This window comes from Protopterus annectens, chromosome 1.part0, assembly GCF_019279795.1.
Source record: "Protopterus annectens isolate FY-2018-M chromosome 1.part0, PAN1.0, whole genome shotgun sequence".
Taxonomy (NCBI): Eukaryota; Metazoa; Chordata; order Ceratodontiformes; family Protopteridae; genus Protopterus; species Protopterus annectens.
The window spans coordinates 50,367,398-50,391,917 of NC_056725.1; the positions used below are offsets into that span (position 1 = coordinate 50,367,398).

The following is a 24,520-nucleotide window of genomic DNA, read 5'->3' on the forward strand; positions in this document are numbered from 1 at the left end:
TTTCTGCTTTAGGGCAATGAGACCCCTAATGGACTGTAGTAATAATCAAGTGAACTGAAAACTTACTCTAAATACTACCTCCTCTCACAAGATGAATAGCAGAAAAATGTTTATCATAATGCTACTTAGCATTACTGCAATCACACAGCTCTTCAGGTATTTCGCATTTTATGATATGGGTGTCATTATAGTTAGAAGGTTTACTCAGGATGATTTTGAAATCACAGGAGATATTCACAATTTGATAAGTTAACCTACAGTGATGTCATGCACAACTGGTATTCAGTTAAACCTCTGATGACTAACTTACTCAAGACCATTTGGTTAGGACTAGATGGCATAATCATCAGGACTGCTGTTAACTGAACAGACCTTTCTGCTATCGCTGTCTTTCCTGATCAGGATGACTCTATCACAGCCCCAGATGTAATCTTCTGCACCAGAGTCATGTCACCACTGTTGTTTTAGCTGACAAAAGAGTAGCAGTTTCTTTTTAAATACTTTATGTTATTGTTGTGTCTTTCGGCTTTTCCCGGTTAGGGGTCGCCACAGCGGAACTCCGGTCTGCTAATGAGTGGTAGTTGATTTTTACGTGCCGAGTTACCAGCCCTGACGCACAACTTTCAACGAAGGTACGCCCATTCACGCATGTCTCCACGCAGAAGACGCTCTAGCTGAGAATCAAACCGGACAGCGTCTTACTGTGAGGCGACAACGCTGAGATAAAATATCATTTTACCCTTCTATTCTATTTACTTAGGTAATACAGTTTTAATTATTAGTGTAATGTAATACATTTATAGTCTACCTCAACAATAAATATATGTAATGCATCATATACTTATAATCTGCCTCAGCGCTACATATATGCAATACATCATACACTTACAGTCTACCTCAGCAGTAAATATATGTAATAAATCATACATTTATAGTCTACTTATACTCTAAATATATACAAAAACAGATCAAACAATATATTTTCTTGTCAAATGGCTAGAAAGATTATGTTGCAGGCTAGTTTAAAGTTTTTATTTTTAATGTTACAGATTTACTTCAGCAATAATAAAACCTAAATTAAACATATATTCTGACAAAATCATAGTGTACACTAACTGCATTTGTCTAACAATGTCACCAATTTTGGCCAAAATATATGACTCGTTGATTCGTTTCATCCTTATCTGAATAATGTTAGATTCTCTTTCATACACAATAGTGGCTATATGTAAAGAATTTAGTGAAAGAAAGAGCAATAGGCTTTTTCCACTTCTTAATAATTGTCTTTCTAGCTACAGCTAACAGATACCAAAGGAACATCAAATGATGTTTCTTAACATATGTAAGAAGTGGGAGTATTAAATCATACCAAGTGTTTTATTAGTTTAAATTCATCTGTCCATTAGGGTTTTATAAATGGTTGAAATCCTTCCAAACATTGTAATACCAATTTATAATAAAAATATATGTTGCCAGTCATCTTTGATCATCTTTATACAATAACCATCATCATTCCTACTTTTCATTTTCCTGATACTTTATATGGGTCAAAACAAAAAAAATAGATATTTTTCACTTAAGTACCTCGCAAAATAGTGACAAGGTTATTTACGTAGTAGATCACACAGTAAAAAAATATTTTCTTTTCTATCTCAAATAAATATGAATAGTTTTCTTATTCAGACATTTTTAATAAAATTCTGGCAAGAAAGATTTCTGGGACAGCACAATTTTATAAATCTGACAGAGCAGGTTTAGGTAATTAATTTTTCAATAATATTCACATTATATATTTTAATAGACTAGGACTTTTTTTACATACTCCTCTGTCATAGTCAGCATTTTAGTAGGCATATATTGTCCGATAATTTGTATGGATAATCAGTCTCTAGGGTTAAATCTATATTTGTGTAGTATGTTGTTGTTGTTGTTTGTCTTTCGGCTTTTCCCGTAAGGGGTCACCACAGCGGAACTCCGGTCTGCTAATGATTGGCAGTAGATTTTTACAAAATGCCGAGGTACCAGCTCGATGCCCAACCTTCAACGAAGGCACGCCCATTACACAGGCATGTCTTTCGAATGCTACCCAACCACTGGGAAGACATGCAGACTCCACACAGAAGGCACTCCCAAGCTCAGCCAAGAATTGAACGGGAGAACCTCTTGCTGTGAGGTAACAACGCTACCGCCATACCACCGTGGCATCCATATTTGTGTAGTATATTCTTCTTCTTCTTCCCACTGCACCACCGTGGCTGCCCATATTTGTGTAGTATATTATCAGCTGATAATAAAGTAGCACCTCATTAAGTATTTAAACCAAAATCTAAACTCATTTTGAGGTATCCACTACTAATATTTAGTATTTTCTGTAAGTCCTATAATAAAGGAGATAAGCAGTATTACAAAAGACAACTTTAAATAGAAAGTTATAAATACGTTTTAAAATATTTCAGTGCTGCATTAACTTATTTCAATTTCGTTGGCAATGAAGTAGAATGTAATAAATAGTTATACATAATCCATATAACTTTCTTATTTAATAAATCAATTTCTACCATCACATATATTTTCAAGTTTTCTTTCTGTTTTGCAGAATATGATTCATCAAACCATTGATCTACAATTTTAAAATGGAAGGTCTAGTATATGATTCAGGACCTAGAAAACCTACACCACAATTATATCATTTTCTGACAGGATGTGTAAATACTATTTTAGGTCAACATAGAAAATATGTTAATATTTTATTCTCTTCCCTAAGGACTTTCAGTTTGAATCAAAGAAGTAGTCTAGATTATGTATAATACCTTGAGTAATAATATCACTTTGATTTAAGTTTAATTCTCAAAGATAATCTTATTCAATTTTGGTGTTATTTCCTTAAAACATTAAATAATATTGTTATACCTAACTTATGCAATGGTATCTAAAGTTTTAGATTAATTTATCCCTAAATATTTTATGGTTTGCCACCTAATTAGATCTCTACCCGCAGTGGTGGTGCTGCGGTAGCATTATCGCCTAAAAGTAAGATGCTGTCCGGTTTGATTCTCAGCTAGCGCGTTTTCTGCATGAAGACATGCATGAATGGGCATACCTTTGTTGAAGGTTGTGCATCAGGGCTGGTAACTCGGCATGTAAAAATCAACTACCAATCATTAGCGGACCGGAGTTCCGCTGTGGCAACCCCTAACTTGAAAAGCCAAAAGACACAACAACAACAACAACAACAACAACAACAACCTAATTATATCTCTCTTGCAGAGACGTATATATGCTATGATTAAATAAATTTGAGGATAGATATTTTTCACAGCATTTAACATATTAAAGTTAATAATATATAGTCTGAAAATAGTAATATTTTATAACACTAATCATCATTTAACTTGAAGCCTTCTGTATTCTTTTGCTGTCTTACTAATTTTACAAATAGTTCAACTGCTAATGCAAATAAAAAAGGATAAAAGTGACAACTTAGTTTTATGTCTTTCCTTATATTAGCTGCTACTGATAGATACATTCTTGTTTTAACATCCAACAATGTTATTGTCAAACATACATAATTTTATAAAGAATCTGAAAATACATTTGTTTCTAACACTTTAAACTGTTTGTCAGTTTAAGGCATCGTATGTCTTTTCTATGTCCAGACTAATAACCCCAATTCATGTTTCTTATAATCAGTAAAATCTATCAGTGTCGAGATTGTTTTAATATTGTCCTGACTTTACCTTCCAGTTACAACACCAGTTTCATCCCCATCTATTAAAGATGGCAGTATGCACTTGAGTCTGTTAGAGAAAATTAGCATAGGAATCTTATTATTGATATTTAATAATTACATTGCTCTGTAACAATACAGATTAGAGTTTTTATCTTGTTTTAAAATATGATCTGTTAGAATATATATTCATGAAGGGGGAAATCTGATCCTTTAATTACATATTCCCTTTTATTTTCTGGTCTCAAGTGAAAGGAGTATCAGCTAATTTAGTCCCTGTTTCCTGATACTTCTTGTCAGCCTTTTGACCACTAACCCCCCTTAGTTTGTTTATATTATCTTGTACCATCCTCTGCCTGCTGTGCTTTACATAACTTTATATTTGTGTGATCATAGAAAGGGACAACAAGCCTATCTAATATGTAATGTAATTGTGTTTGACATTCTACCTCCTTTAGTTAGTATTTCCCCTTACCCTTTGTCCACTTGTACCATGCTCACTTGAATGCCTCTGCGGATTCCCTCTCCAGCACCCACTCTGGTCATTGTTGTTGCTTCTGGGTCTATGTTCCTGAGGTATAAACCCAGCATCCTGTTTGATGTTCCTGCCATCTTCTCTCTCTATTTGTTGTAATATAATCCATTTATGATCAGATCATTTTCCTATTATCTTTTCATCAGTTTTACTCCCCCAACTGATACTGGTTATTGTGGTCCATGTGAGTTATTTTACATTTCAGAATAAACCTCAACTATCATCTTTCTTCACACTTGTTCAGCCTTAACAAATACCTTTATAGACTCATTCCTCATTTGACACTGCTGCAGCTAACTTTATGTCATCATCTAAGTGACTGAACCTGTTTTCTATTATCTCAGATAGATCTAAAGTAAATAAGAGCTGTAAGCAAATCACTGCAGTATTCCTTAAGTTAGTTTACTAATTCCAAACATTGTCCTTCTCACCACAACGTTCGGTAGCCTATAATATATATATATATATATATATATATATATATATATATATATATATATATATATATATCCCACCTATGATTGTTAATATAAAGATGATAAGATTAAAGAACCTAAAATCTAGTAGGAATTGAAATGAGTCCAAAAATTTATATGAAAAATCTTCACAGGATGCACATCAACAAAATGTTGGAATTGCAGTTAAGATCACCAATAAGTATGGTCTGGAAAATACCTGCATTGCACCCTAGTATTCTGAATTGTGGATGAGTGTGTAAACACTATTTTAAAGAAAACAATTTTTTAAATAGTTATTGGATGATAGGTTTTTGCAAATTTAGCAATAAAGATTGTACTTTACGCTGCCCTTTGTGTGATTTGTTTCAATTTATTTTTATGCTCAGAACAGGAATATATTGTTAGGTGCCTTAATTAAGGAATTTAAAACCCGTAATTATGATAATTGTGGTAGGTGGCTACGATCGTGAGATTTCTCAAACATTGAACATAATATTGAATATACAGGACTCTACAACAGAGGTTGGAGAAGAATATGATCAGGAAGATAGTCAGGGCTAGCCTAGGAAGCTTCAGACAGCTGATCTTCAGACTGATCTCTAACAGAGGTAGGCACATGAATGAGCAGTATCTCTTGAACTATTATCTTTTAGCTACATTTTTTTATTTTGACATAACTTTGAATTATTTATTTTTATTTCCTTTCTTTATAATAATGTTCACAGGACTTACATCCTTTATTTCATTTATATTTTCCTTTATTTTTATGCCCATTATTAGAATATGCTTTTCATTTTTATATGCATATATGTCCAGACTATATGCATACTGCCATTAGAAATATATATTATATAGGTTAATTATTATGTTGATATGATAGTTTTAGTACTTGTTAGTTTAGTGATACTTGAAGTTTTATTAATTTCGTAGTTATGTGTGTTATTGAAAGCAAAGTTTGGCTGATGGTTATTTTTATTTCACCTTATTATATTTATGAGCGTTTATGAATGATAGTTTTAGTTTCTTTGTATAGTTTTTCAATGTTTAATGTTTTTTTGGAAAATAAATTGATTGGATTGTTTTTGTTAATTTGTTATATTTGATATATTGTATTGATTGTGATTATTTGGATGCGTAAACAATGTGTGATGAGCTTTGTTGTTGTGATGAAGTGGGTTTGGTCACTAGGTTCAAAAGCGTCACTTCTTTATAGGTCTATAGGTTCATATTTTTGTATTTGCCTCCCCTATGCCCGTTTTTTAGCACAGCCTTATTATTTGCTGTGCCACCCCTTTAGTATGGGGCTGGATACCCATTATTATTATATATGCCTATGGTCGATAGTTATCTTGAGGTAATCCCTGGGCCGCTCTATGCAGAATGTGAGTTTGTTGGTGATGATAGAAGAATTTTGCCAGCCAGTTTCGCTCTCATGTACTGGATAATTATCCTACAGTCGGGTCCTTTGGTGCCGAGTTCATCCTAAGCTTGATCCATCTTTGAGCCTCCCCGAGGTAGAAGTTTCCTGTGTTGATCTGGCTTTGACATGGCCTTGTGATTTGAAGCCAGACTTCTATCAAAGGCAAGTTTGCATATGGCAAGTGCATGTCTGGAGTTCTGGGGTCTGAGAGTCGGCAGCATGACACAATAGAATGGAGTCTCTTCAATTTTTGGGTGTTTTGTGATTTCCTCTTGTGCTGCATTCTTTGGTCGTTTGAGGGGTCGCCTCCGGGGGCTTCAAGTGTCGGGCATTGGTCTGATGAGTGATGAGTAAAGGGAGACTACATGACTCCCTTGAGATTCTGATGAATCCCCCCTTGATAGAGAAGCATAAATCCCTTGAACCTTCACTACTTCCGCTTTAAATTGGGTAGCATCGGCTAGGCTGCTATCATACATGGGTGTCAGGTGGGTCCTGGGTCCCCAGGTGTGTCCCCAGGTCCCTGTGTTTTTCTTCTGTGCTCAGTTTTTTTTTTCCAGGGGTTGCTAGGCTAGTGCTTTTTTTCATGTTATGAGGTTTGTGTTTTTGGCATTAAGTCACTTCGTCATCTGTCACCAGTCTGATGAGTCTGTTCTGTGTGATGTGGCTATGTGTTGGATCTCCGGTTTTCCTCATCTGTGCACTCATCTGCAAACTAACCTCAAACTTTGTCAGCCTGTCGGATTTTGTGCTTCTCGAACAAAAGTGAGCAGAGACCAGGCCCTGGATGGACCCTTCTGACAGCACTGGAGTGCCACGTAAGTCTGACAGTCTGACAAACCGGACCCTGTCTGTTCCCTGTGTCTCTAGCTTAGTTTGCAACCCATCTTGTGATGTATGGGTTAACATTTAAACTGATGTGTTTTTCAATGAGAGTATGGGTATTGGTATTAAGGCCTTAGCGAGATCGGATGTCGGTGTATTGTCTGGACCCTTTTTTCCCTCATGGTGGCTGTGGCTTTTTGAAGAAACCAAAGTTAAAAGGCATGATCTGCCTTGAGCCAAAGCCCTGGGGTCCAATCCAGATCCTGCAATTGCCTATGTCTATTTATTTATGACATTATGATCATTTCCATCCTCTGGCTGCAGATAAGGCTTGGTTAATTAACACGCCGCCAAGGGGTCGGTGGTCGGAGGCACCTTTTGCGAGTGTGGGACCACAGTTGTAGTGCGCCACTCCTGGGTACATGGGTACATCCAGAGAGAAGATTCTTGATTAAACTAGCTGTGGGTTTGTGGGTTTATTTTCATTGAGTTCATGGAGCACACAGCCGGGGACACACCAGGTGGGCTGGATGTGTTTTTTTTTTTTTGAGGAATAAATCTATGGAATAAATAAGTCTTTTATTCAAGTATAGTTTCCATTTGGAATTTGTCATATATATATATATATATATATATATATATATATATATATATATATATATATATATAAGCAACTTCTAGCTCACCTTATTCAGAATACTCTCCTACCCCATTCCCAGTACGGATTTAGACCTGCCCATAGTACAACCACAGCCCTTCTCTCCTTTTCTCACACAATAAATCTAAACCGTAATTACAACAAGCTCTCTTCAACCCTCTTTCTAGACCTATCCAAGGCATTTGATATGGTGAATCACCACCTACTCTTAGACACACTAAAATCACTTTGCTTAGACAACCTAGTAATCAACTGGTTCCATTCTTACCTGCATGGCAGACAACAAACTGTACTATGGAAAGACACTCTATCCCCCCTTCTACCAGTCACCCTTGGTGTCCCCCAAGGACCTATATTAGGCCCCCTATTCTCCATATTCATTAATGTCCTACCCAAAGTTATCCCAGATGCAACATGTATTCAGTATGCAGATGACTCCACCCTAATCTGCAATGCCACCACCCCCACAGAATTACAATCCCTATCCCAAATCACCTTCAACAAAGTAGATGACTGGCTCGATAGTCGCCATCTCCTATTGAATCCAAATAAACAAAACTACTACTTTTCTCCCCTACCCATAAGGTCACATCACCGCTTATTACAATCTCATCTAACAATGGCAGCATCATTTCTCCTGAACCTTGCACGAAACTACTTGGTGTAATCATCGATAATAATCTGAAGTATGATGCTCATATAGATAAAACCATCAAAACAGTTAACAAAAAACTAGGCTCCTTGTACAGGATTAAACAATTCCTAATCCCATCTGCCAGAACTGCTATAGCTCGAACACATCTTCTATCGACTCTTCTCTACACCTCATCCATCTTCGTAAACCTAAGCAAGTCGAACCTTAACAAATTTACCAGCTGATATAACAATATAGCTATATTCACCACAGGCTAAGCTTGCAGAAACCATCACTGTCAAAATCTTTAAACGCTAAACTGGCTAGAACTATCCTATCAACTCCAATATAACCAACAAATAGTTATTCATAAAATCCTCTACCAACCTAACAGTACACCCATTCTGACAAATATTATCACCTCCTACAGTAACCTAGCATCCCTCCACTCATCCAACAGAATGCTAGTACAATCTGCTAAAGCCAACAACTCAGCCAGAGAATCATTATTCTCCAACTCTGCTGGTAAAAAAATGGAACTCACTTCCTGCAGATTTGACTACTATATCCTCCTTATCCCAATTCAAAATATCCCTAAAGAAACACCTAAAAACACATTGGCTATGTCCATGTCTAAACCCAGACTAATCCAATAAAAGCACAACTCACACAGGAGAAACACCCTATAAGAATAACTTTCTGAACCTATGATAACTTTCTGAACCTTTCTCTACCCAGACTAAATACGCTTCTCAACAACCATTAAGACATAATTATAAGGATGGAGTCTTGCTATCCTAGCCATTCTAAGGCTATGTTTTAACCCTTTTACATGTAATCTCTAACAGCTTGCCTTCTTAACTAACCACCCTTTCTCTTGTTTGTCATCCTTAAAATCGATATGTTTAAATATTTCATTCTATAAACTTACAATGCTGTTAAATTTCAATGTAACCATGATTATATATTGTCACTTATTTTTGTACATGTGGAGCTTTTCTCCCTGGGCCTCTGCTGAAAGTGGACATGTATCCAGTCGGACGCTCCCGGTTAACAAATGTAAAATAAATAATTAATTAATTAAATGAATCAGCAGTCTAATTTATCAGTCTTCGTTATGCCTAACCTTTTTATTTTTGCTGTTACAATCCTCTATGAGACAAAGCTAAAAGCCTTGCTGAGGTTCAAGAATATCATGTTCACTGGTACTCCCTTAGCAAGTTCAGATGTAACCTACTCATAAAATTGCAATATGTTCAGCTTGTTCAACTGACAGGATCTGGATGTGAACCCCAGTTGTTTGCTATCCTGGAGATGGGTGTGTGCTAGAAAACACTGCCATGCTTACCCTCAGTATTCTTTCCATGACCTGACCTGCCACTCATGTGCTTTCCTGCTTACTCCCTCAAAAAAACAAACTATCAATAATTAGCAACTTCTAGCTCACCTTATTCAGAATAGTCTCCTAGCCCCCTCCCAGCATGGATTTAGACCTGAAGGCGATTTGGGATAGGGATTGTAATTCTGTGGGGGTGGTGGCAGAGCAGATTAATTATAGATCCTTGGGAGACACCAAGGGTGACTGGTAGAAGGGGGATAGAGTGTCTTTCCATATCACAGCTGCTTACTCCCCCTCACTCTTGTAAAAGGGGAACCCACTTACTGCCTTTCAAGCATTTTTCACAACCCTTTGACCTACAGAATATCTCAAATGGGGGGATAAGTGCAGTGCGCAGATTTCTGAGGAATTTGTATCAATGTTTATCTTGCCCTTGGGGTTGGGCTTTATACTCCTTAAGAGCAGCCATATGACTTCCTACCTTCTCATTTTCTACTCGACGTGCCTGCCAAATGTTCTTTCCATTCTGCCCTATCTTCTTCCCAGCACATAAACCTTCCCTTGCTTTCCTTTGTGAATACTGAAGAAAAGTTGTCATTCAATTTTGCTGCTTTTTCCCAGTCTTTCATGATCTCCCCTATCATCTTTGATCTTCCCAGTCAGTTCTGTCTCTTCTTTTTTCCTCTTTACTACTTGCATTAAAAAGCCCTTACTTCCTATCTTGATCCTTCCTGATAACCCCCTTAGAACTTTCACCTTTGTTGTCTCCACAGTCTTTGCAGCCTTTCTGCTATCTTCCTAGCCCCGTGTCTCCTCTATATCCTTGCATCGCTATTATGTCTTTTGTAGGCCATTTCTTTTGCAGCAATTGCAAGCCTCACATTCCAGTGTAGCTTCACAGGTTTTCTCTTTTTACTTTTTCGCATCTTCTTCACACCCTTGTCCAAAGGTCTGAACAGTCCATCCCTGAACCAGTTCCACAGCTCATTTAATCCCTTAAGCTGCTTCGATGATTCTTTCTTGCAGCACAGAATAAAGCATTGTCCTAAAGTCCCACACCATCATCTTTGTCTTTGTATTCTTTCTCTTCCATCCAATGCTAAACCTCAGACTGGCATAATCACTATTGTATAGCACTATCTTAACATGGACATGGATGATCTCCTCTACACTGGTTACAATGGGAGCCAGAGTGCTGTCCTTTCTGAAGCAGTCCTACATCAGCTGACTGAGCTCCTTAGTTATCCAAGATGACTCCCTCTCTCTCTTGGCTGGAGACTAGAATCCATTGGTTTGCTCCTGGTAAATTTAATTTCCTTCCATGACAAATTTCCTCTTGTTCCTACTCTATTCCTTGTATTCTCTCATTCAGTCCCTCATCTTTCTCTTCCCTTTACATGTCTAAGGACAGAATGTTGTATAAATCTAAGAGATGTCCCCACTTCCTTTAAATTAACTACCAGGGCATGTAACTAAGGTTCTGACTATGCCTTCACCTTTGACCCATTCTTTGTTTAGGTTTCTTTCTTCTTCTGCACCGACAAGCTTAGAGCAGCTAGTTGGGAGTCTAGTGACAATACCTATAGATTTAGTAGAATTCAGTATTGTGTGAACAATAATGTAAGTGGAATTTAGCAATGTTTAGCATAATCTGCCCCGATAAAGCACCCTTATTGGTCTGCATCAACAAAGCATCCTAACCCCAATATACCACCCCCTTATAGCTCACCAATTAAAGGATTGGACAGCATGGATATTCAGTTTCCTAGCTTTTATATAGCTAGCTAGGTGGATGTGAGCATCTTCAGATAATGTGGCAATTGTCTCATGTTTGCCAACAACCACTTCATCCTTAAAGAAAAGGTACAGTATGAGAGAGGTGTACTTATGACACCAGAGGTTAAACTCTTGCAGACAAGCACACATCAGGTTGTAGAAACTAAGCACACAACATCCACCTCACATAGCACACAATGCACACAGACTAACATATGTTGAGGCACTTAAAAGCAATCTTCCTAAACAACAAAGATTGCCTAGATGTCTCATCAAGCTCAAATGCACTCAGAAAAAAAACAATACCTAACACCACATACACAGTTACAATCAAAGCAGCCCCAAAATCTAAGACCCTAAGGCAAGCAAACACACTTCCCAGGACTCTTGTCATAGCAGACTCCATTGTAAAATATACTGATGCCCCACTAACCAGGCTGAAGAAGGAGAAGATAACTGTTAGCTGCTTATCTGGAGCCAGGATCTGTCAAATCGCACATGCACTCAAGTTGTTACACCACAAGTACCAGTATGATTTCATCACAGTATATGTAGGTGTCAATGACCTGAGACATAACTCCCTGGACTATTTAAAGAGAAACATTATGGAGCTCTCTGACTATCTGTCTCAGTCTGGTATGAGCCTAGCATTTAACAGCATATAACAATCACTGATGATGATGCCACAATATGAGCAAAAGATGATTGATTTTAACAACTGGCTGTCTTTCATGTATCATTTTAAGGGGATCCAATTTTTGTCAGCTTGGAAGGACATAGTTAATAGACCACATTGCTTTACCAAAGATGGTCTGCATTTTATCTGTCTCCTGGGCGCCTTTTTTAGGCAATGTCAAATTGACAAACCTTCCTACATAGCAAAATCAACTCAACTGAATCCCTAGGTATTACTGCTCAATGCAAGGAGCCCTCCTCACTCTTGAGAATACAGACATCTGTGTAGTTACAGAGACATGGTTTAAAGTGGCAGAGAGTTCCCCAGCAGTGCAAGGTTTCAGAGCCTTCCACACTTTTAGACTAGTAGCTGCTCAAACAAGGGCTAAAGGTGGAGGTGACTCGATATACATCAGTAACAAGCATACATCTAGGTTGTTTAAACAGGATGATATGCTGGAGTTCCTCCACATGCAGATCACCACAAACTAAATCCCATTACATATCCTAGTCAGCTATAGGTCACCTTCCATGTTCCAAGAAGCTCACAACACATACTTGGACCTACTGGAGACACTTACCATCCAACCTAACACCTTACTCATTGGAGACTTAAATTACCCTCTATAGACTCGGACTCGTACATGGTCTCAAATATATAGGCATAGAGATTCCTGTACTTTGCAAATACAAATACCTTTGAACAAATAGTGAATATCAGTGATCATAAACAAATGGCAAGAGTGTCAAAAAACTAGACACATAACCAACCAGACTGAGAGGTAGCACTTTGAGAAACAAAAGGGATCACACACAACAAATGTCACAGTTGAAGGAGCAAACAGGTTTTAATAAATCCAGCTGAGTGCTTTCATTTCCAAAAAAACTAAGGGACTTCATTACAATCTGATCATCAGACTCATCAGAATCAGAATCTGACAAAAATCCCTTATTTGTTATGGGAAAAAAAAAACACTCAAATGGATTTATTAAAAACTGTTTGCTTCAACTGTGGTGTTTGTTGTGTGTGATCCTTTTTGTCTTCAAGAGTGTTACTTCTCAGTTTGGTTAGTTATTCAAATAGTGGATGCATCCACTACAGACTCCAACATACTAGACCTCGAACTCGCAAATTTGTGAGAATGCTGCACTCTATCATTGCCTTGTCCTCCTTGGTAAGATCCATTCATAAAGCTATCTCCTTTGAAATGAAAGTAAGTCTGCAACCCAAGTAAAACCAGTAACAGCAAATATTCCAAGGCAAACTACCTTTTATTAAGTGATGGTTTGTCAAAATTCAGTGCCCGTCCAAATCCTGAGAACACAGCAGCCTATGTTGAATTGCTATCAGAAAGTCTGTACAACCATACAACCATGTACAGCCCTGTCAATGGCAGCATAGAGGTGGCTGAACCTGCCAGAAATAAGCCAAGAACTAGCCCCTTTAGCAAACTGCTCTGGTGGCATCCCAAATTAAGCAGGATATGCAACAAAATGAACAAATATGGCAAAAATCAAGAATGGTAATTCCCATTAACTCTTATCAACTAAATAGGCAACTAAGAGGGCTACTTAGGTCAAACAAAGCCAACTTTGTGATTTTGATGGCCTGCTAGGTGAAAGAAAACCATAAGGCCTTCTTCAGCTATTTCAAAAATCTCAATTGCAGCACACAGCAATGTGTCTATCCGGTGGTTGACGGCACCACAGTTACCAAGCCTGGCAATATATTGTACATGTTAGCAGACAAATTTACTTCCAACATTACAACCCTCACCCTTAACCAGTTCTCAAGAAATCCCCTCAGACATAATCCCCTCCAAATATAACTTGGGAGCATGTGAGCTTTGTGTGTATTTATAAGGTCCCATGCATCCTTCCCTATCTTAAAGAACAGACTGTTTAAAAAGCCTTTTAAAATAGCATACTCACTCCATACCATTAGTTTTCTTTCCTTAATGATAACCCACTGCAGCTGTTCAATTTGTAAAGTTTTAATCATCCTATATGGTGTCCATAAAATGGAATTGAATGGTGACTTAGATCTGGACATCTCTGTAGAAACATTGAGGAGTACACTAATTATGATGTAAAGGAGCACATCATAAATTCAATTATTTTAAAGCATTTTCTAAACATCTGTTCAATGTGAGTTGGAAAGGACAATGTGAAGTACACAAGAACACCAAAATCTTTCTATTTCCTGAGTCTATCACTTTATTAAGCAATAACCCATGACTTGGTGAGGGTAATGCTGGATTTACCCACAGTTGTTGCAGTTTGATCATGAGGGTGAAGCCAGAGAGATCAAACAAAGACAACTCGGGGTAAATACACCATTACTTACACCCATGAATGAGTTATTGCTATTATAAAATGACATTATTTAAGAAAGAGATTGTTTACCTTTCTTAAATAATATCTTTGTATAATGGCGTTGTAGTGTTCCTCTGCACAGTTTCCCATTCTGCTGTGTTTACTGATGTACTGCACATGCATATGGCATTTATGTTTCCATACTTGCACAGTACATCAGTACTGTTGAAAAGCAGCAACAGAGAAAGAAAAAAGAATTTTGATTGCTTTTTTCTTTTCTTTTTTGTTAGTATGAATCAACAATGTAGACATTTTCAGAAAATCTGGACAGTTAGAGGAAAGACTGTCTGCCAAGACAGCTCAGATGGATTTCTATTTCTTTAGTTTTGCAGAATATACCTGATTTTTCTTGTATTTGGTCTGTACTCTGTAGCATATATCAACAAAAATTCTGGCTGCTCAATAGTACTTGAGCAGCCAGACTTTTTAATGTTGGTATATACAGTACTTGATTTACAATGGGCATGTTGTATGGGATGACCAATCAGCATGCACATTTTCAATATTAATGAGAAGTCATTGTATAATCATTGATAACAATTAGACTGATGCTTGAGTTTTTTTTTAAAGTGCTTGAGCCATAGTGCAGGAGTGTTAGTCTGAATGTCTGAGAAACACATGTCAAATATGAGGGGGGGGGGGGGGCAGCTATACCTGGTACCTTTTTTGAAGACATCTGTGGCTCTAACCACGAGTTCTGTCAGACAACCAGTTAGCTATGCACAACATGACATACAGATTTATATTAAGATTTACAGGTCTGGCAATAATACCAGCATGGGGAATGGTGCTAGAGGCCTTGGCCAGATCCATACATGCTGTATGCACTGCATAACCACTATCCACTGCCTTACTGACTTTTTGAAGGAATTGCAGTGATTAGGAAACTAGGGCCAGCCCTTGACAAAACTGAGTTGAGAATAATTAGCTTTCACCGTTGCGTTAGGGCATTGGAATAGCTGTTTTCTGGGTTTGGGAATGTAACCAAAGGGCAACTTAGATTACAAATGTTATGTAGGGCTTTAGATGTGCCATGTTTGGCACTGATAATCAGGCAACTTGGTATGTTATCAATGCCCATGGAAAGTGTATTCACAGCTTTTCAGAGAGCTGAGAGTCCTTCCTTCCTTCCTTGTAATTGTAGGGGGTAGCTGGTACTGTGAAATCCATGGAAGAGTTGCTATCCTGGTTAGAATAAACTTTGCACTAAATTTTCCAGGTTAAGATATTAACTATTTCCTTTGGGTCAGAGTGGACAGTGTCATAGTATCATTGTGGACTTTTTCCAAACATCGATTAGTTTTATTTAATTACTTGGTACAGTTAAAGAATGATTTGTAGTTATTTGTTGTTTTGGTGGGTATTTTAAGTACATATTGAGTACTGAGCCTCCAAATGACACTGTTAAGCTCTATATTAGCATGCTTACCTGTACTATTATGTTGGATATATACTGGAACCTCTTATAAGTATTAAGCATTTTTTTATTTTTACTTAGCTTATCTATATGGATATTCAATCACACGGTGTTGTTTTTGAATTTCCCATTTTATTAGACGTGGATATCGACTGCCTTTTGAATAAAAACTATTTAAGTAAGAGAAGAAGTTAGAAGTCTAAGTGGTGGCTTTAATAGTAGTAATTTTGAAGAGGATTGCAGTGAAATTTATTTATGTCATCAAGTAACTGGATAAAGTTTTCTTTTGGGAAGTCCCTAAATACAGAGATATTTGGAGGGGAACTACCAGTTTCCAAGGACAGGATCACTTATTATGATATGAGTTAATGAGGGAAGATGATACACATGGAGCTGTGCAAGAAGGGGCCATATTTATAAGGACAAGATCAAGGGTGTTTGGGTCCCTTATAGGATGAATAACCATTTGCAGAATGGAGTTAACATTTATAATGTCAGGGAAACATTGGGTATGCCAACAGTTTATGTCAGACAGTTTATAACAATAGCTGGATATAAACTGTTAAGATAGCTATTGTGTTCAGTAAGGGACATAGATAGCATTCCATAGCTAGCTATGAAATGATAATTAATGTTATTTAGGGTGATCTGGACATCTAAAAGTTTAGATCTGGGGTCGTGAGGAACCCTCTGTGAGGTGATGACGTACTTGACACATCCCCACAATTGCCAGTAGCTCTGAAAACATGAAAGGCTCAAAGCCAAGTAACATACTTAGTCATTTCATTACAGACCATATAACTGCACCTACATAAGTGTTATGAAGATGTACTATGGTCACAAGTTGGGCTTTTTTGTTAAGAGTCCTAGCACTGAATAGAGACACCCTAATGTGTTCCGAAATTACCTTACTATGTTAGAATGTCCATCAGAGGGACTTTGTCTGAAAAGGCTCTATGGAGGCAACACAGATTTTAACAAAAACCATGGTAAGAACAATGCAGAACATCCATGGCAAAGAATGAATACTTTTCAGCCAGCTGATTGCAAGCTGGCACATACTGAAGCCTCCTAGATACCACTTATCTAATCAGCTGTTAATGCCAATGATCTTGTCTTTGAATGTCAGCACCATTATTGGTGATGGCAAAATACTATTCAAAACCATTTTCTTCCATGATCATACGCCCAGCAAGATTAATCACATTCTTCTGCATGTCACTAACAGTATGGCATAAGGTCATTCACAATCTGATGGATCACTACCAGGTCATAGCTGTATGCATCAGGATACAGGGATACTGGTAAAAGGCTTTATTACTACTCTCTGCTGTGTAACTAAATGTTCCTCAAACACTAGGTTTTCCTACTTCACAATTAGTTTAATATGCTTAGATAGTATATGTAGTCTAAAGTTATAAACTTGCGACTGAGATTTACTCCAGAGATTATTCAGGACATTTTTTTTTTGTTTGCCTTATGGTAGAATATGCTCACTTTTCAAAAATATTTCATTTAATATTATTCTATGTTTTATTTTTTTTAATAGTATTGAAATTCCAAATCCCAGTCCTATCTAGACAAGCCTTTCTTTGCTTCATGGATATTAATCCCAAATATTTTGGACAGAACAGAGTTCATATACTTTTGAGTATGGGCAGCCTGAGAAAGTAGATGAATAATGTGGACATGTATAAGAGTATCATCACTTCTTGTCATTATGTATAAGGGTGTCATCACTTATTGTCATCATGTATAAGGGTGCCATCACTTTTTGTCATCATATATAAGGGTGCCATCACTTTTTGTCATCATATATAATGGTGTCATCACTTCTTGTCATCATGTATAAAGGTGTCATCACTTCTTGTCATCATGTATAAGGGTGCCATCACTTCTTGTCATCATGTATAAGGGTGCCATCACTTCTTGTCATCATGTATAAGGGTGCCATCACTTCTTGTCATCACGTATAAGGGTGCCATCACTTCTTGTCATCACGTATAAGGGTGCCATCACTTTTTGTCATCACGTATAAGGGTGTCATCACTTTTTGTCATCACGTATAAGGGTGTCATCACTTTTTGTCATCACATATAAGGGTGTCGTCACTTTTTGTCATCACATATAAGGGTGTCGTCACTTCTTGTCATCACGTATAAGGGTGCCATCACGTTTTGATACTGGAACTGAGAATGTGCAGGATGACTCTGTTACCAGGTGACTACTGAAAACATCTAATATATTGTTTCCTCTAGAAGTATTAATAATAATTTTGGTTAAGTTTTTAACCCATCAGATACCAAGTGAGAAGTTTTCTAAGTATTTAGAATTGTCTGCCATACCCCACTAATGTCAGGAAAAATAAAGTTACCTAATAACATTGAGAAAATATAGGACCAACCACAGAACTTACTAAGCCATGGCACAGAAAACGAAATGGGTGAAATCAAAACATTTATCACTTTTATCAAATCCAATGACCAATAAAAACCTCCAACATAAAACTTCCAACAAAACATAGGCACTTTCGTCCATCAAATTATAACTTCAACAGATATTCAATAGTTTGAACAAGAAGTTTAAATGCACTCCAAAAACAGTTTCATTGGTTACTGCAGACAGACCCCTACTTTCCCATTTTTTTTCCTCAGAACACATTTTACCAATAATTTACATCTCCTGTCTAATTTACATACTACTTAAAAACAGTTTCGATTGGATATTATACATTCTTTGTTACTCACTGATTCGTTCTCTTCCTACTTTTTCCACACAATCATTTCATCAACCCTCATAACATTATCCTATACGATTTATGATTTCAGCACTGGAACTGAGACTGTGCAGAATGAATCTGGTAACAGGTGACTGTTAAAAAACATCTATTATACAACGACCCCCCATTAATATTCTAAAACGCGCATGCTGATTGGTCAGCGTGCACATTGTAAATCACAGTTATACTAATGGAAAAAAGTCCGGGCAACTCTTTTTTTAAAGCAACAGAGAACGCAAGATCTCCGTTGCTTTTTACACACTGTCTCGCTATGTACATAGCGAGACAGCTTTAAAAAAAGTAACGGAGATCTTCCTATCTCCATTGCTTTTTTTAAAGGTGCCTCGCTATGTTAAATGGGTTTAACATAGCGAGACAGCTTTAAAAAAGCAAAGGAGATTCTCCTTTGCTTTTTTTAAAGCTGTCTCTCTATGTTAAACTCCTTTAACATAGCGAGACACTTTGTAAAAAGCAACAGAGATCTTGTTTTCTCCGTTGCTTTTTTCAAAACTGTCTCGCTATGTTAAACTCCTTTAACATAGCGAAACAGTTTGTAAAAAGCAACGGAGATCTTGCTTTCTCAGTTGCTTTTGCCTACAGCTCTGATGTACTGCGTAAGCATACGCATGCGCTGTACATCAGAACTACCGCAGAATACCAGACAGCTGCAGAAGGGCAGCAAGGAGACATTATACAATGCCATTATTTAAGAAAAGTAATTTTTTTTCTTAAATAATGTCATTTTATAATAGCAATAACCCCCTTCTGGGTGTGGGTAATGCTGGATTTACCCACGGTTGTCTTTGTTTGGCCACTCGGGCCTCACCCTCGTGATCAAACCATACCAATCGTGGGTAAATCCAGCATTACCCACACCCAGGCGTGGGTTATTGCAATAATATATTGTTTCCTCTAGTAACATTAATAATAATTTTGTTTAAGTTATTGACCTATCAGAAAGTGAGTGAGACGTTTTCTAAGTATTTAGAATTATCTGCCATACCCCACTAATGCCAGACAAAATAAAGTTACCTAATAACATTGAGAAAATACAGGAACAAGACAGCTGAATAACTATATGAATTCATCTAATTTTTGTAGGTCTTGAACTATCATGAGGTCTAGATTCAGCAAAGAAAACAACTAGTGCAAGAATGTTCACATTGACAGCAAGAAGGTCAATCTTACAGTTAATCATTGTTTCACCTGTATATACCAAGTTCCAGAAATCTGTCCTTTCATTAAAGTCTCCTCCTCCCCGCAAACTCCAATTTTCCAACTGTATTTAGAGTTGTTAAAACTGCAGTCATTATAAACCCAGTCACCAGTTTTATTCCATCACATTTCTGTAACAGTACCTGTATTATCATAAGGACAAGTCAAACAGTCAGATCATAGATTAATTTTATTTCATAAACTCCAGAAATTGGTTACCAGGATTTTAATAGTATTAGGTGCTAAGCAATCCACCCCTTTGGAGACCCAGTTCAAAAAAATGAAGTGTCTGATTTGAATCTACTACCTACCTAGTGATTGGGAAAAAGATAATTTCCCTGCAGTAGTTAAATATAATCCATCAGATGCCATTACATGCATTTGGAACATATTCCCATTGTTTATGTAAATAAAACAGTATATTTCCCAAGTAATATTCATGTAAAGGTTTGCAGGACTAATTCTAGTGTTCCATTTCCTACCCACACCTGACCTAAAAAAGAATATTATAAAAGTGAATACTGGCATCATATTTCTTCTGTCTGAGGGGATACCTTCAGTTTCTGTCCATGCAGTAAAAAAAGTTCTTAACTTTAATATCAGTAGTACTTACATAAACTTATCTTGGTTAAACATATTGTGTATGGTTTTAAGTCCCGTAACCTAGCAGATGACAGTGAAATGACAATGTTTAATAGATTATCCTTTTTCATAACAGAAAATATAACTTTAACCTTGATAAGTGAACCACTAATGACCAAAATATCAGATTTGATGACTTCCTAGCTCTTCCCAAAGCCCTGTTCTAACAAAACAGGGACTGTTAAATAAATTTGTAAATATGTAAATTTCTCCTTACTGCTAAGGTTGTATGATGACAGTGTTAGAATATTTAGAGGTGGGAGTGCAGGGGGCTTGTCCAGTAAAAAATGCTATTTTTTAAAACTTTGTTATAGCCATAAGTAGATAGGTTCTTTCTAAGTTTACAGCCAAGGAAATCATTGAGGAGCTCAACCACATCACCCAGTAATGGTGGGGGACTAACAATGTTATCTAATAAGAAGATTTTCCCCATATATTGAGGGTGAAAATTTGTGATGAACCACCCAGTCATTCAGGCTGGATTTAAATAATTATTTATTTATTAGGTTTGTTTACTAGAATAGTGCACCAGTCACATTGGACCACCTTCATGCACGTCTCAGAGATGAATGATATTACAATCAGTAAAGGTGTGTACTCAGAAAAATATAAATCTGTTAAATATAAATCTGCATTGTGCAGACATAATATTTAGAAAAGATAATATGAGACTGGAGCAATATGTGACTGTTGCAGGTAGGACATAACAAGGCAAAACATAGATAGTTACCAGGCATGCAGTGTAGGAGAACATTAAGGGGACTGGCCTAAGATTTCCAGTTGGCCCTAAACATTGCTGCTTAAGGTCATACAGTAGATAAAGGAAGGTTGAGACACTCAAGTACTGTTCCATAGGAAGTATCCCTTTAACAGCTCTTGAATTTAATATTAATTACTTTAACCTTGATAAGTGAACCGCCAATGATTAAAGTATTGAATTTGCTATAGCCATAATCTTCTGCACTAACTGCCAGACTTAACAAAATCATATATTTCTCAAATCATTTTTACTTAAAGGTAAAATACAGTGAATACAGCATCATTTAGCAGGCACTGTCTAAGCATTAAACATTATGTACATTGAGCCAAGTCTAAGTGTAAAATTCTACTTTGTATTTTATTTTGAATTTGTTAATCAGGGTAGAGCACTGATACCATTGCGCCTATTTCAGTCTCAGCCCTGGGATTTCAAAGGAAACAAAGCATGTGTACATATTATTTACAAGGGAGCTATATAAAGTGGGTATAATCGGATAGGTCAAGCCTTAAGAAGTGCATTGGCTTATGAAAAAAGAGCAAGAGTTAGGGAAAGTGATTAGAGTGGTTTGGGTATGTGGCTTCCCAGAAAATAGTTGCACTGGGCATATTTTTGAACGTGTGTTTTAGTTGTGGCCTAAATATGAAGCAACAGGGCAGGTCTTTCAGGTGAGGTGATTTGGATTCCCAAAGCTTATGGGCTAGAATAAAAAAATTCATGCTTGGTACATTGTAATTTGGCTATAGTTCTTTGTGATATGTCTGTTGCAGGTGGCAAGAACATTTCAAGATGAGTAAGTATGAAGAGAAGTGAATCAAACAGGGGAATGGCTCTTTGCTTTATTAGGTTCATAGATGTGTGCTAGACTAATGGCCCTGGAACCTTTACAAGCCTAGCCCAAAAACATTGCCCAGGCACCATGCCACCCGATGTTAGTTCACAGTGCCCCGATCAAGTAGGGCAACTGGAATGATTCCTGGAGTGAACTTTCTGTTATCCATCCACTTGTCAAGATTTCTCTTGAAGAGAGCCAGAGAGGTGCTGTGCTTGACATGAATGGGAAGCTTATTCCAGAGTATGGGCAGTCTTTGGGAGATGAACCTGTCCCTCCAGCATGTTCTGTTAGTTGTGGTAATGAGGTTGTGATCTCTGGAGTGTGTGATGTGGGGGGATTGGGATTTCTTTAGGTGTAGCATTTCAAGTATTGCTGGGTCAGATATGACTTTATAAGTCAAACAGAGATCACCTCTAAGCAGACGATAAGAGACGGAGAACAGCTGATGTTTCTTGAGTCTGTCCATGTAGGACATGTGTTTAAGGCCTAGGATCCTTTTTGTGAGGTACTTTTGTGGCCTCTACAGCTGTTTTAGGTGTCTGGTCAGGTACAGGCCAAATGGGGCATTATATTCGATGATTGGTCTAATGAGGGATGAGTAGAGAGGGATGATGACCTCTTTCTTCCTGGATGTGAAAACTTTGGTTATAAGATGTGCCACTTAGAAGGACTTCCTGACCACAGTGGCAATGTGGTGGTCGAAGGCGATGTGGCTGTCGACCTGGGTGCCCAGATCTCTTACGATCCCTTCAGTGTTCAATGAGCTCCCATCAATGTGGTAATTTGTGGGAACTGATTTTTTTCCAAAGGGGGTGATAATGCATTTTTTTAGCGTTAAGCTTCAGGCCACGGTTCCAATACCAGTCATTTGTCTCAGAGAGGCCCTTTTGTAGGATGTCTGCATCACTTGGGGAGTTGATAATGACTCCTAGCTTGCAGTCATCAGTGAACTTGGTCATCCAGTGTCCATCTGTGTTGGCCTAGACTTCTGAAAAGTAGATGCCAAACAGGAGAGGGCCCAGGACTGAGCCCTGTGGGACTCCACTCGTGACTGATCAACAGTCTGAATTGGAATCCGCAACTTTCACTCTGTGGGTCCTGTCTGTGAGCCAATTTGCAACCCACCTAGTGATGTAAGGATTAATGCCTAGTTTGGTGAGTTTATCAATGATACCTGAGTGGGGAATGGTATCAAAGGCCTTGGCCACGTCAAGGTAGGCTGTATGCACTGCCTTATCCTCATCCACAGCCTTGGTGACTGCCTCATAGAAACAGAGCATGTGTACATATTATTTACAAGGGAGCTATATAAAGTGGGTAGAATCCAGCTGTTGTAGGTGTCTGGTCAGGTTCAGTAGGCAGGATCTCCCCTGGACAAAGCCAAAGTAGGGTCAAGAGTTTGGAGATTGCTTATATCTTAATTAAGCAGTTCCATGATGATGCACTCCACAGCTTTGCATACCAGACTCATCAGGCTAATGTGGCAATAGTTCCCAGGGTCTGTAGTTGCTCCCCCTTTATGGAATGGGATGAATGTAGCAGTGCACCATTCATTAGGGACATAGCTTGAGGTAAGGCTGTGATTGAATATGGCACACACACGTGGTACGAGTTTGTTTTGTAGCTCATGTAGGATGCAGCCAGGGATATTATCAGGTCCCATAGATGCTGTATTCTTGGCTTTGGACAATGCAGCTTTTACCTGTGCCACAGAAATGGTGGGTACCAGGCTTTCTTCTGGTATTGTGATAGGGGCCTTGGAGGGGGAGAGAAGGGTAAAGTTGGTACTGAATCTGTTGGGCAGTATGTTGGCTATATCTGTTGGCTCAGTATAGGAGGTGCCATTGTGCAATAACTCAGAGCAAATCTGGGTATTACCTTTGAGGTTTTTGATATAGCTATAGAAGGCTTTGTGGTTGTTTTTTTGATAACCATTATGATTTTGTGAGAGCATAATACAGGTGTTCTGGAGGGCCACAGCGTGCAATGAAAATAAGTATTTTATTGGTAATTGCCTGACGTGTTGGCAAGTTCATATGGGAGGCAGCAACTAGTATGGGAGGTCCTTACTCAAGCTAGTGTAAACAGACTTCTTTGCCAATGCATGTTCTACTTGGCTTGGCTTGGAGCGGTAAGGGGAAATCTTCTTGGCCCAAACAAATAAGGAATTGATTTTCTTTCTATTTTTCTGCATGAATTTTTGTAAGTTAAGTGCCTGGTCTACCCAAATGCAAGACTTTCGGAGGTAGAAGTTTCAAGTGCGGTCTTGTGGTTGCCATTGATATCCAGGTTTGAAGAGGTTATAGCATATTTTTGGATGGGCACTGAAAAGCATATTTTTTGTTTTATAGGGGTGGAAAAGATGTTTGCTTTTTCACCTAAATGTTAAGTGAATGTAATTCATGCTGAAGTTGGCTTTGGATTATAGTGTGGGAGGGCTGACATCTGTAGA

General features: G+C 37.7%; 1 protein-coding gene across 1 annotated transcript in view; it reads right to left on the bottom strand.

The window, feature by feature from the left end:
• Positions 1-24,520, bottom strand: part of LOC122811026 (sprouty-related, EVH1 domain-containing protein 1-like) — a 1,131,707-nt gene that overhangs the window by 196,717 nt on the left and 910,470 nt on the right. The window lies entirely within an intron of this gene.